Source organism: Miniopterus natalensis, chromosome 11, assembly GCF_054644295.1.
Source record: "Miniopterus natalensis isolate mMinNat1 chromosome 11, mMinNat1.hap1, whole genome shotgun sequence".
In the NCBI taxonomy this organism is placed as follows: Eukaryota; Metazoa; Chordata; class Mammalia; order Chiroptera; family Miniopteridae; genus Miniopterus; species Miniopterus natalensis.
The window spans coordinates 38,240,156-38,252,911 of NC_142091.1; positions in this window are offsets into that span (position 1 = coordinate 38,240,156).

Genomic DNA, 12,756 nt, shown 5'->3' on the forward strand with positions numbered 1-12,756 from the left:
GGGGTGATGATCCCGGGGGCCAGGGGAGGGCATGACATGAGCACTGGGAGATTTTCCCGCTTCACAGCCGTAACAGCGAGAGAACCACAGTTGTTGGAGGGAACACACCCGTGCTGCGGTTAAGGAGAGCAGACTCACTCAGGGCACAGAGGGAAGGGAGGATGCTGGGGAAGGGAGGAGAGAAGGGGAGAGAACCAGTAACCAGTGTCACCGAGCACTTGCTCTGGGCCATGCACTATGTCCAGGGCTTTAGGTCGTTGTTTCTAGGTCTCACGACAAACCAGCCATGTAAGCATTGCTGTCCCCATTTTACAGAGGAAGAAACTAAGGTTCTGAAAGACAAAGTAGCGGAGAGGATTCAAGATCAGGTTTCCCTGATGCCAAGTTCGATGCTGATTCAGAGCATTATTACTATTTTTAATAAGATACAAAGAAGTATAATATTGAGACTTTGCATTCTGTGGGAAGGAAAGAGAATAGATGTGTGAGGGCTGACACGTTAGGAAAGCCTTCCTGGAGCAGGTGTATTGTCAGCTGGACCTTTGAATGTGACTGAGTTTGAGAAAAAGAAGAAGAGAGAAGCAGAGAACATGGTGCCTTGAACTGAGACCTGGCCACTGGGTCAAGCTAGGGTTACATAAAAGTGGTTCAGGAAAGATGAGACTGGAAATGTGCACTGGCCCGATAAAGAGCCTGAGGAGTATGGCCTTGGTTCTTGGACATTCAGGAGCTGATGTGCTAACAGGGGAGAGACTTGGCACAGGACAGTTGATTTGGAGTCAAAAGACCTAGAGTGGATTCTCCCATTTATTAGCTATGTGGCCTTAGACAGTTTACTTCATTTCTCTGAGCCTCAAATCCTTCATCTAAAGCGTGCCTGACTTAGAGCGTTGTATTCAACATTGTATCCTCAAGCACCGGGACCAACATTTAGAAGGTGTTCCACAGATGTTTATTAAGTGAACTAAGATTAAAAACTGTCTATCCCAAAGGCCTAAACAAAAGAGCTAAAAGTGTAAAACTCTTAGAAGAAAACATTGATGAAAAGCTCAAGACATTGGATTTGGCAACGATTTTTTTAATATGACAACAAAAGCACAGGCAACAAAAGAAAAATATAGATAAATTAGGCTTCATCAAAATGAAAATCTTTTCTTCATCATAGGATGCGATCAAGGGAGTGAAAAGGCAGCCTACGGAATGGGAGAAAATATCTGATAAGGCATTAATTCCCAGAATATATAAAGAACTCAACAACAGAACAAAATAATCCAATTTAAAAATGGGCAAAAGACTTAATACACATTTTTCCAAAGAACGTACATAAGTGGCCAATCAGCACATAAAATGATGCTCAAAATCATCAAAATGCAAATTAAACCATAACAAAATACCACTTCACACCCATTAGGATGGCTAGTATCAAATAACAGAGAACAACAAGTGTTGGTCCTCAAGATGTGGAAAAATTCGGACCCTGTGCATTGCTGGTGGCTCATGCATGTAAAGGGCTAGCCTAGGGCTTGGCCCCTAGTGAGTGCCCATTACAGGACAATTCTACGGAGGGGGCTGTGATTTCTGTGATGAAGATAATGTATTTCATACAGTTCTTAGATGATGAAACAGTTCTGTGATTATCTTTGCACTTGTACTTTTCCTCTAAGTCGACGGGGTGTCCCTGATGACTACTCTCCCCCTAGAGGTACCCAGCCCAGCGGAGTGCAGATGGGTCTTCTTCAAGCACATACACACATACCTACCTCTGCTCTCCCCACCACCCAAGTTTCCAGATATCCTAATTGGCCTCCAGAGAGGAAACAGATCTCATTGAAGGGCCCTAATTAATCCCTAGGAATCTGGGTCCCACATTCTCTTCTCATTCCGCTCCAACTCCCCAGTTATGTGCTCCAGACAAGAGAGGGACTTTGCAGACTCCCCAAGGAAAGAGATGCCTTGGGAGGGTCTCATGTGTGGCCTGTGCCAACTGCCATAGTGAGGCCCCAGGAGAACCTGCCTCATCAAGGCAGACCCAGAACTTGGAGAGGGAATGTTAAGTACCCTTCCCAGCACCTGTTCTGGCTGCACATTTACACTCACCTTTGCCCTATGTCATAGGCATGTGTATTCTCTCACCTGGCTTCCCCAGGGACATCTAATTTGGGCATCTCTGTTCATATAGCTTTTTCCATCCTATGGTTCTGGATCCATGGTCTGGGTCACTGCCCTGGCTGGGTGTCACCACTGGAGGTGCTGTCCTCACAAGAGCTATTTCTGCTCATCCTTCAAGGCCTAGAACAAACACTTCTCTGTGAAGTGTTAGCTGAATGACAGATAGGCCACCTCATCTTCCCTGGAGCACCCATTGTTTCTGGCTCCCTGTAAAGCTCATAGCACTGCAGGCCCTGGAGCAGAACTGTCACTTGCATATCACTTATCCTGGCCAGACCCCAGATCCACAAATGAGTAGAAGCTGGATCTGAGGCAGAGGAGGTCTCCGTCTCATTCTACCCTACTATCGTCTTTACGCCAAAGTACATGTCTGCCTTGTATTCATAGCTGTAATTTAAAAATGGGTTCAGTTATTAAATAAAATTAGGAAACAAGACATAAAGGTTTACTTCCTGCATAATTCCTCAGAGCCTTTACTATGTACATGTCCATTGTGAATCTCTAACAAGGTTCTGGAATGCAACAGTTCTTAAACTTTTTTGACTACAGATCTTTTTGACTCCTGAGAATCTTATGGGACCAGTATTCTGAAAATCACTCTGGAAAATTCTGACCTAGAATACAGTTCAGATGTACTCAGTCCAGCTAGGGGGAAAATCATCTTAGAGCTTCACTTTATATCATATACCCAAGTAAACCCAAAGGGAGCTAAAGAATGAAATGTGAACATGAAATGATAAAAACTAAAGGAAATGTAAGCTTAGACTGTGGATCCCCCAAGCCTGGCGCTGAGTCTAGCCCACAGCACTCTCATTATCTGTGGAATGAACACAGGGTTATGATGTCACAGACAGACATGCTCTGTAGGTAACATTTGATTTTGCACCTTGACTAGGCTGCTTCAGCTGTTAAACTGACAAGGTTCCATTCTGGCCATATTCTTCCTATGAAATTACATCTAAGAAACTAATAACCTCACACTTGGAACAGCTCCCTAATGGTGTCACTTAATGCAACCATCACATTGGGCCTGCATAAAATAGCCTTTCATGCAAAGCAGTGACTTCCGCCCTGGCACAGTGGTTCCCTGGAAGGTGGAGAGGGGCCTGGGGAGAATCTGCCAGCCCTTCCCCTGGTGGCCAGTTTGGGGAAAGCCCAGGCCTGGTGTCAGAGCTGAAGAAGGTCAGGGAACGGTGTGAGAGAACAGCTTGAGCAAAGGCAGGGAAGAGCGAAGTGAGGAGGCCAGCCTGAAAGGTGCAGACACTTGGCGGACAGGAAGACAAGACAGGGCCAGGTCATGCAGGATCTTAAATACCAATCTAAGGAGCTCAACTAAGGACAGTGAGTCTCTTAGGAGGGGTTTGGCACAGCGAAGGGGGTGGCATGGTCAGATCTATGCTTTAGAAGGGTCGTTCTGACTAGAGTATGGAGAGAGGTAGGTGGAGACCATTTGCTTTAAGACCAGCAAAGAGGCTACTGTACTGGTCTGGGAGAAAAGAGGAGTTCTGAGGTAGGGCATGGCCATAACTGAAGAGAAAAGGGCTGGATTAGGGGACACTTGAAGAAACAACAGAACTTAGTCATTGACTGATTCTTAGGGTCCTTGATTGCCTCACAGATCCCATATAGAAATCTTACAGACAGAGAAACTGAGACCTGAAGACTGCCCTGTCCAAAGTCACACAGCAAGGTAATGGTGAGACTGGTTTAGACTTAGGCATCCTGTCTTCCAGCCCCAGCCCCTTTCCCTACAACAACACAAATAGCAGTAGGATGATGCAGGTCTCACAGAGCCTTGAATGCCAAGCCTGGGAATTTGGACCATTCCCATGAGCAATTGAGAGTTATGGCAGGTTCTTAATATTTAGTAGCATTTCTTATTTTTTTGCCTTCCCCTAACAGAAGCCTTCCAGTGCTGTTGTTAAAATGAACAATCTGGCTGCTTTTAGGTCAACTCAAGTCCCTCAGTCTTTATATAGAAGAGTCACCCTCTCCTCTTTACAAGGAGAAAGCACAAAACCCAGAGAAGTAAAGAGATTCTCCTAAAGCCTACACAGCAAGTTGGTGGTCCAGATTTCCCCAAATCCCAATACAGCTCTCCTATAAGCTGGTTACATAAATAAATAAAACACCCAGAAGCCTGAAATTATAGGCTTGGAGAAGATAGGGTCTGATTAAGGTCATCACAAGTGGGTGGCAGAAGCAGGACCTTGGGTCTGGGACAGACGCCTGGGGCCAGCGCAGCAGCCAGCTAGGTGCCTCTCCTTCTCTAGCCTCCCCTCAGTGGCTGCAGTCTTGTGAGGCAGCCTTTGTCCTGACTCCCTCCTTCACAGTCATTGTACTCCCATCTGTCTTGATGGGGGCCAGTGCTGGGACATCTCCAGACTGCCTTCAATTATGAGCCAATAAATATGAGATGTGCTGTGCCATGAGCAGTGCCACCTCCACTGCATCCCTGCCAGCCTTTGCACCAAGGAAGATTGGATTTTGTGTCGTTCATTTTTCATCTCGAGTCCATGTCAGGTGGGAAGCTACAGGGCGTGGGCAGTGGATAATTTTATTCTTCCCCCACTTAACAGTCAGAGCACCGAGATGAGTTGTGTGATGTCCTCAGGGCACCTGCTGCCCTCACGTGGAGAGGTCCTCCACCCCAAGCCACCAACCCTGGGCTCCTGCTCTCTGCTGGGAGGAAAGAGTACTGGGCAGGAAGACAAGGCACCTGGGTTCAAGCCTTGGCCCTGTTGCTCACCCACTGTGTGACCACTGGCAAGTGTCTGAAGATATTCTGTGAGGCCCTTCTCTGCACCAAGCCCTGTGCAGCCAGGGAGGGGCCACAAAGAAGAATTCTACCTATTCCCTGTCCTCAAGGAACTGACAGCCAACTCCAAGTAAACACACATCCCATGGAAGCAGAGGTGGTAGATGTTGGCACAGGGCATGAAGGGTGGGGATTTTTCAGGTAGGGTGTGAGGAAATGGACAGAAAGGACACATTCAGGCAGAGGCAGAGGGAGTTGAATAAAACATGGCGGAAGGCAGTGAGCGACTGTGTGCTTAGAGACCTGAGAGTAAGGCTGGGGCACAGAGCAGATGGAATGGGGAAGAGAAGAGTTTTAGGCAGGTACGTATCATTATCATATATGCATTTTCAAAAAAATATCTTCAACTACTGTCTGAAATGCAGATTTGGGGATAGTGATGGATAATGAAGGTGGGGGTTCAGTGAGGAGGCTGATGCAATGGCCCAGGGGAGAGAAGGCAATGCCCTAGATTAGAGCAGAAATAATAATAACTATCATCATTATTATGATGAATACTATTATTAAGTATTACGATAGGACAGGCTAAGTGTTTCCATTACTGCTTCTAATTCTCACAGTAACTCTTCAAAGTGGTTATTGTTCCATTTTGTGGATAAGGAAATTAAGCCCTGGGTGAATTAAGAGAGTCACCAAAAGTCATATAGGCAGTAAGTGACTGGGGCAAGGTTTCAAGCCAGGTCTGTCTAATCCTAAAGCCCACACTCTTTCTACTGTGTTCTTCTTCCTAGAAAGCTTCCAGAGAGTCTAATTATGGAATCCATCTGACTTCTGCTATTGACTGGATGTGGAAAGCAAAGGATAGAGAGGGTTCAGGGAAGCTGTGAAGGCTTCTGACTAGGGAGGCTGGGTGGAGAGAGGGAGCACAGGAGGAGGAGCAGGTTTGGGAGCAACAGGCGGCTTTGGTCTTGGCCAGTTGAATTAGTGGGTAGTTGAATATCTGCATGTGGAGCCAAGACCTAGCCTGGAGCGAGATTTGGAAATCATTGACAAACAGGTAGTCACAGCTATGTGAGTAGACTAGGTTATTAAAGGGAGTATGTACAGTGAATGGAAGATTGAGGCTGGAACTTCAGAGAATTCCAATCCTTAGAGGATGAGCAGCAGGAAGATAGACAGGGAATCAGAGTGAAGCAATATGATGTCAGCCCAGGAGGAATGGAATTACTTCAGGAAGGTCAAAGAGTAAGTGGCCCCTGATGAGTGGTAACATGAAAGCTGAAAACTGGGCTTAGGGGCCAGCAGGCAGCAATTTAGTAATGCTCCATGCAGCAGTCATTGGGGACTTGGCAAAGTAGTCTTCAAGGGCACAGTGTAACCAAATGGTTGGAGGGGCCTATACAAACCCTACCCATGGCCCTGAATTATCTTTATGCACTAGGCTTTGGGAGTGGGGAAGGGTGTGTTTTGACCCTGGCTCACTAGTACTCCTATATAACCTCTCCCAGAAATCCCAAGCCAGGTGAAGAAAATAGCAGTGCTAAAAAGAGAGATAAAGATGTGAAGGGAAGGGAAAAAAAGGATGGTAAGAGGAAGAGAGAAAGGCTGAGAAATGCATAAAGGCTGTTAGGGAGGTATGGTAACTGAGAAAACACAAAAAAGAAAAGGATACTTTATTTTGGTGCTATTTTCTAATAATTGTAGTTACCAAGAAAGAAGCCACAATCCACCATGGCTGAATGTTAAAATAAGTAAAGAAGAGTAATAACTATGTGTACGCAGGGAAATAAAACAGTGCAAGTGTCAGTTGTGTTGCTTTTAAAGACACTTGGGCTGTTGCCTTTACACTTGAATGACACATTGGCTGGGTATAATATTAGAGTGCATGTGAGCAGAAAAGCAAAACACTAGTTGGAAGGAGAAGACTTGACTCCAATCATCATCATTTGGGTTATGCCAAAGTAATCAGTGCTTGTCTTTGCAATTCTTTTCAATCTCGATTAAAAATTTGTCTAGAGCTGTAACATGCTTTGAACTTTACATAGCTGATTTCATGCTTGATTGACAGGGTTTTTTAGGTTGTTGGGCATACTTTTTTTTTTCCTCTGGGAAGGTTAGGGCACAATCTCCACATGCTTAGGATGGAGTTTAGGTGAGGAGTGGAAGAGGGGTGAGGAAGTATAAAGAGTATGTAGAAAAAACAAGAAAAAAATGGGCTAGGCTGTGACAGAGAGGAAAGAGGAGTAGAGTAACATGGGATGTGGGACATTTTGAGATGGGAAAATCATAAACATGTTGAATACTAAGGAGCCAGTGGAGACAGAGAGCTTAAAAAAAGGAGGCAGTGATTGGTGGAACCAGTTCCTGGAGGAAATGGGCAGAAAATGGGCTCCAGGGCCCGAAACTGGAGTTGGGGCAGCTTTGTGGCCACTATACTATACACCATCGTAAGAGCTTGGGGTCTATAGCGAGATGGTTTGGCTTTGAAACCTGGCTCCATCAGGATGGAGTGGCTTTGGTCAAGTTACTTAACCTAAGGCTGAGGTGTCAGTTCCTCATTTCCAAAATGGGGATACTGACAGTGCCTATCCCATAGACTTATTATAAAGATCAAATGAGTTGATACATCTAAAGTGCTTAGAACAGTGCATGGCACATATTAAGTGCTTGATAAAAGTTAGCTGATAGTGAACAGCACAAGTTAGCTGTTAGCAAACTCATCTTGTAAAACCAGAGAGAAGGGGGAAATATTGGTGTGGCCTGTGGAAACTCCACTTGGAAGGGAGGAATGATGACAGAGCTGACACCAACAGTTTTCCTCCTGAGCCAAGTTTTGGAGTTAGAGCTGGGTTCACCTCATTTTACAATGCCAAACCTCAGTTCTTTCATCTGGACAAAGTACATCTGAAAGGGGATTGTGAAGGCCAAGCACTTAGAGGTGCTCAATGAATGGTAGCTACTTAGAATTATCACCTACTTCCTTCCCAATGGCATAGGCCTTGACAGGAGGTCTGCTGAGAGGGAGAGCAGAGCTGGGGTTCGGAGCTTTGAAGCACAAGAAAGTTTGCTGGGGTTTCAGGTGGTGAGTGCTGGGTGCTGCAGAGGTTCTGGATGGGATGACCTCTAGGCTGCCAGGAGGAGAAGAGAGGCCAAGAAAAGTTTCAGAGGTGAGGGGATCCAAGGCTCAAGGCCTTCATGAAGATGAAGGCAAGAGTAAGGACCATGAGAAAGATCTATAATGTGAGAGGAGGATTGCTGAGTTTCATTCAGTCAATCTTTTCTGAGCACTTACAGTACTCCAGGAGTCTGTACAGCACTTTACTTACATCAAGTCATCCAATCCCAACCCCCTGCCCCCCACGCAGTATGAGGCATGTCAGCAAGTCCAGGGGCCTGTCCCTCCCACAGATCTGTGAGGGCCTTGTGACCCCCAGATCAAGTGCAGAACACAAAAGATTTTATAATGTCTGGCAAGGTTGGGGAGGAAAATGAGCAGGGCCAATCAGATTCCCTCTGTCACACATATGAATTAGGAAGGTTGGGGCACCAGATAGTATGAAGTGAGAACTACAAGGTGGCCCAGTGGGAGGAACCATGAGTTGAGCTGGAGCCATGAGAGGTCATGGGTAAACTAAAGTTGTGGGAGTATAGGGCCTCTGAGGAAGGAGAAGCTGGGAGGCAGGGAGGAGAGGAAATGAATCAACCAAAGAGTAGTGTGAGGTAAGCAGATAGCAACAGAGACCCACTGACAAAGAGGTGGGAGAGGCACCAGCTCCCAAGTGTCCTTGGTTCTTCTCAATTGTTAGGTACAGTTCCAGTCCTCAGAGCTGGCTCCTTCCCTAACTCCCCTTTGTCTAAATGGACTCAAGTGCTTTTCTGTTCTTTGTAACTAAAAAAATCCCCCCATTATTATTTTCAAATAAAGTATATCCCATTATGCAGATGAAAAGACTAAGGGAGAGACATGAAATGAGTTGTGAAGTCACACACAGCTAGCTGACTAATTGGCAGAGCTAGAATTAGAATCCAAGATCCTTCTTTCTCCAGAGCCCAAGTTAACCCCAAGTAAGCCAGGTATCTCCAGCCCTTACCCTCAGACCCTGTGACCCCTGAAAGAGAGGGATGACAAACCCCTTAAAACCCAGCCAGAGTGCTACTAAGATGCCAGCAAGAGGCTCTCCTAGTTGGGAAGGTGGCTGGACTCAGGATTGATTTGTTCTCCAAATATGCCTTCCCCTCAGGGCCTCTTCTTGGGATCCCCCAACCCCTAGTCCCTTTTGAGTTTCCCCAACCTTCAGGGGACAGTTGCCATTCATGCAGAAATTGCCCACAGTGGCTGGGCATCACATTTTAGGGCTCTGGGGAGGGGTGAATGGGCTTGCAGGCCCCAGGCAGGGGGGAGAGGGCCAGGCCTGAGCAGTAGGGCTCAGAATAAGTTTCCCCAGAGTGGATTCCAGGTCTACGTAGGGCCCAACAATCTCCTTGGATCCTCACCACTTTCTGGTATTAGGACCATCATCCCCATTTGATAGCTGGGAAAATTGAGACTCAGAGATATTAAGTCACCTTCCTAAGGCTGCATAGCCAGTAAGAGACAAAGCTGGGATTTCCTCTTGGGCCTCAGGACTCCAGCCCAGGCACCCCCTGGTGCTGTAGCTGCCCATCTTTCCCAGGAACCAGCCACACTCAGAGAAGAGCTCTCACCCAGCTCTGCTGTGGAATGGCTTGGCTCTGGGCCAGTTGCCTCCCTCTTGGGGTCTCTGCTTGAGTGGGCAGGGGTCCATTGATTTCTGAGGTCTGCTCACCTGCTCTCCTGATGGGTGACAGTCTCCACTGCCTGCATCATCCATCCCACTCCCCCTCCTCCCTAACAATCTCCAGCCAACAGCCCCAGCTGCAGTGCCTTCATCATCCAATTACCGGAGTAGCTGGCACAATAAATCTTGGTCACACAAATGCAGGCAAATCTGCAGCTATTTTCATGGCCATTACTGTGCATAGGACATTGAGGCTCAGGTCATTTGCCTTTTTTATGTGGAGTCTTGCCTGCCCCATCTTCCCTGCTTTCTTTCATTTCTCACTGGTAGCTGCCCCACACCCCCCTCCTCCCTCCTCCCCCTGAGCACACACGCCTCTCTTCCCTTCTCCTATCTGTAAGCAGTGAAGCCAAGATCAGAAGACTCTGGGTGACCTCGGCCAAGTCAATTCACCTCTCTGAGCTTCTATTTCTTCACCTGTAAAACAGAAATCACATTACTCACCTTGCAGGGTTTTATGAAAATTAAATAACCCAAGTGTGGTATACACCTCACTAATGGTACATAGGATGTTTGTTGGTAGACTCTGCTATTTTTAAAATACCTACATATTTATTTTAATGTGTATCAGAAAAAATATAACTAAGATAGCAAGCCTGTGATCTCATGAGTACTATTACCTAAGAGACAGTGGCATTGGGTATATACATAAAATATGTTAAAGAAAAAGATGAAGAATAATACACGGATTTAACAAAAATCGTGGAGGAGGAATGAGACTAAGAAAAGCTTAGAAACCTTGAAATAATGGTTGTGCAATGCTCACCTCAATAAATATTTGTTCTGTTCTCCACCCCCGCTTCCTGTGGAAGGGAATGTGGAGAGCTATAGGGGGAGGGAGCTCTTCCTGCCCTGAGATGTGACTCAATCTAACCTGAGGTGGTGGGGTCACCTCAGGGACCTTCATTCATGTGAGAAACCTGCCCTGATGCCTGCTCCATGCAAGCCCTGTGATGGATGCTGGGGACACAGAGCTCAAATGGCAGGTCCCTGCCCCACAGAGGGGCCCCCAGCTTCCCTCACTTCTGAATTGAACCCTTTCAGGGTCCACCAAGGTAGCTGTTGTGACCTTTACTTGACAGAAGGTAGAATAGGACTTTCCCTAAGGCTACTGATTTGTGGAATAGCAATGAAGCCCCCATGCTGAGGACAAGAGGCTGTAAGACCACAGGCTGTAAAGAGATACAAAGGAGCACACACACACACACACACACACACACACACACACACACACACACAGGACTTATTTGGGAAAGGGAAATCAGTCATAGCCTTGTGAGGCATGCCCTGCTCACACTGAGAAGCTACTACCCTCACAGAGAGTGGAGAGTGTTCCAGAGCTCCTCACAGACACTGGGCATGCCAGCCAGGAGAACCTCACCCTTATCCAGACAGAAAGCTTGCTGAGCTGGGAACCCAGGGGCATACTCTAGGGCTGCCGCTGAGCAGCACAGAGCCTGGGCCCGTTTCCAAGAGAACTAGCCCGTGGCAAGACTCCTACTGGGAGGTGGGGGGTCCATTCCTGCCAGGAGCAAGAAAAGAGCATGGTGAGGTATTCCAGGAGATTCAGAGGGCCCCCTCCCAGTTTTTCCTGGGTGCAGGCATGTATGAGAGATCACAGTAGTTCCCAGGCTCCACACAACACGCAGGAAAGCAAACACAAGGAAAACTCAGCTGCCATCTCCGAGCACGGCATTGGCAAAGGAGGGGACATAGGGGAAAGGATGCTGTGCCAAGAAAACCATGCCCATCATCTCTCCACTAACCAGTGGTCAGCAGGTCCACCAGTCTCAAACAGAACTGGACTGAAGCAGACCGTGTGCTTATGCACATACACAGAACTCTCTCCTCCGGAAAGCCATGGCCCCTCTCTGCATCAGTTTCTCCTTGGGGACAACAGAATTAATAAGTGATGCCTCGGGGCAGTGTTGAAAGACTGATGGAGATTGCTGCTATGTCACCAACCCCAGGCACTGCTGTTTAAGCTTCCAGGTTGTCTGTGGCCAGCAGGGGTGGGGAGAGATTGCCACCTGGTGGTCAATGTTGGCAGTGCCATGGAGCTACTAGCAGAAACCCTGGTCTGGGAGCCCCCCCCCCCCCCCCCCCCAGGCTCAGAGCCAGTCTGGACTTCAATTTGGGCAAGTCGCTCCCACTCTCTGAGCCTCACTTTTCTCATCTCAAATGTGAGACAATTATGCCAGCCTCATAGGGCCACAGTGAATGTTAAACTAAACAGTCGCATTGATGTACCTGTCGCGGGCAGGCCCTCTGAGTTCCAGCAGGATTCAGCAAGGCTCTGCCCCAGCAAGGGTCAACCCCAGGAGACAGAGGGGAAGGAAGGCGCTCACAGAGATCTCGCTCCTCAGGTTTCTCTCACTGGCCCCATCTAGGATTGTCATTCTGTTGGGGGGGGGGGGGGATGTGTGTGCTGTTCTTAACCCACACCTGGACAGTTCCTGGGGCTATAGTAGTTCAGAAAATTGAAATGTCAACCCCAGATGGTCTCTGGACCACCTGGTTCCATCTTCAGTCCACCACTAAGTTGTGTGTGACCTTCATCAAGGCACCTGGTCAATGCCTAAGCCTCTACTTCCTCTTCTGTACAAAGCAGCTAATCACTCCTGCCCAGGAGGAGCAGTGAGGAGAGATTAGGCAACACTGACAAGACACCGTGGGGCCCTCAGCCTTCTGGCGCCAGGCCCCTCCTCAGGCAGAGAGAGGACAAGCTCTGTCCCATTGCATCACATAAACACACTCTGAATCCTCATGTTATTGAGTCCACTTTACAGAGAACGAAGGCAGGCTCAGAGAGTTTAATAAATTGCCCGAGGTTTCACTCAGCTGGGTATTTTTTTAAGTTAGAAAGGAAGGAGGGAGGTAAAAGAGGGAGGGCTAAAAATCAAAGAGCTAGCATCTAATTAGGACTAAGACCCTTTACCTCCGCTCCAAGCTGCCTTTGATTCCCAGGATAACCCTAATCTCCTATCATTTTGGCTCTAGTCAATGAATTCT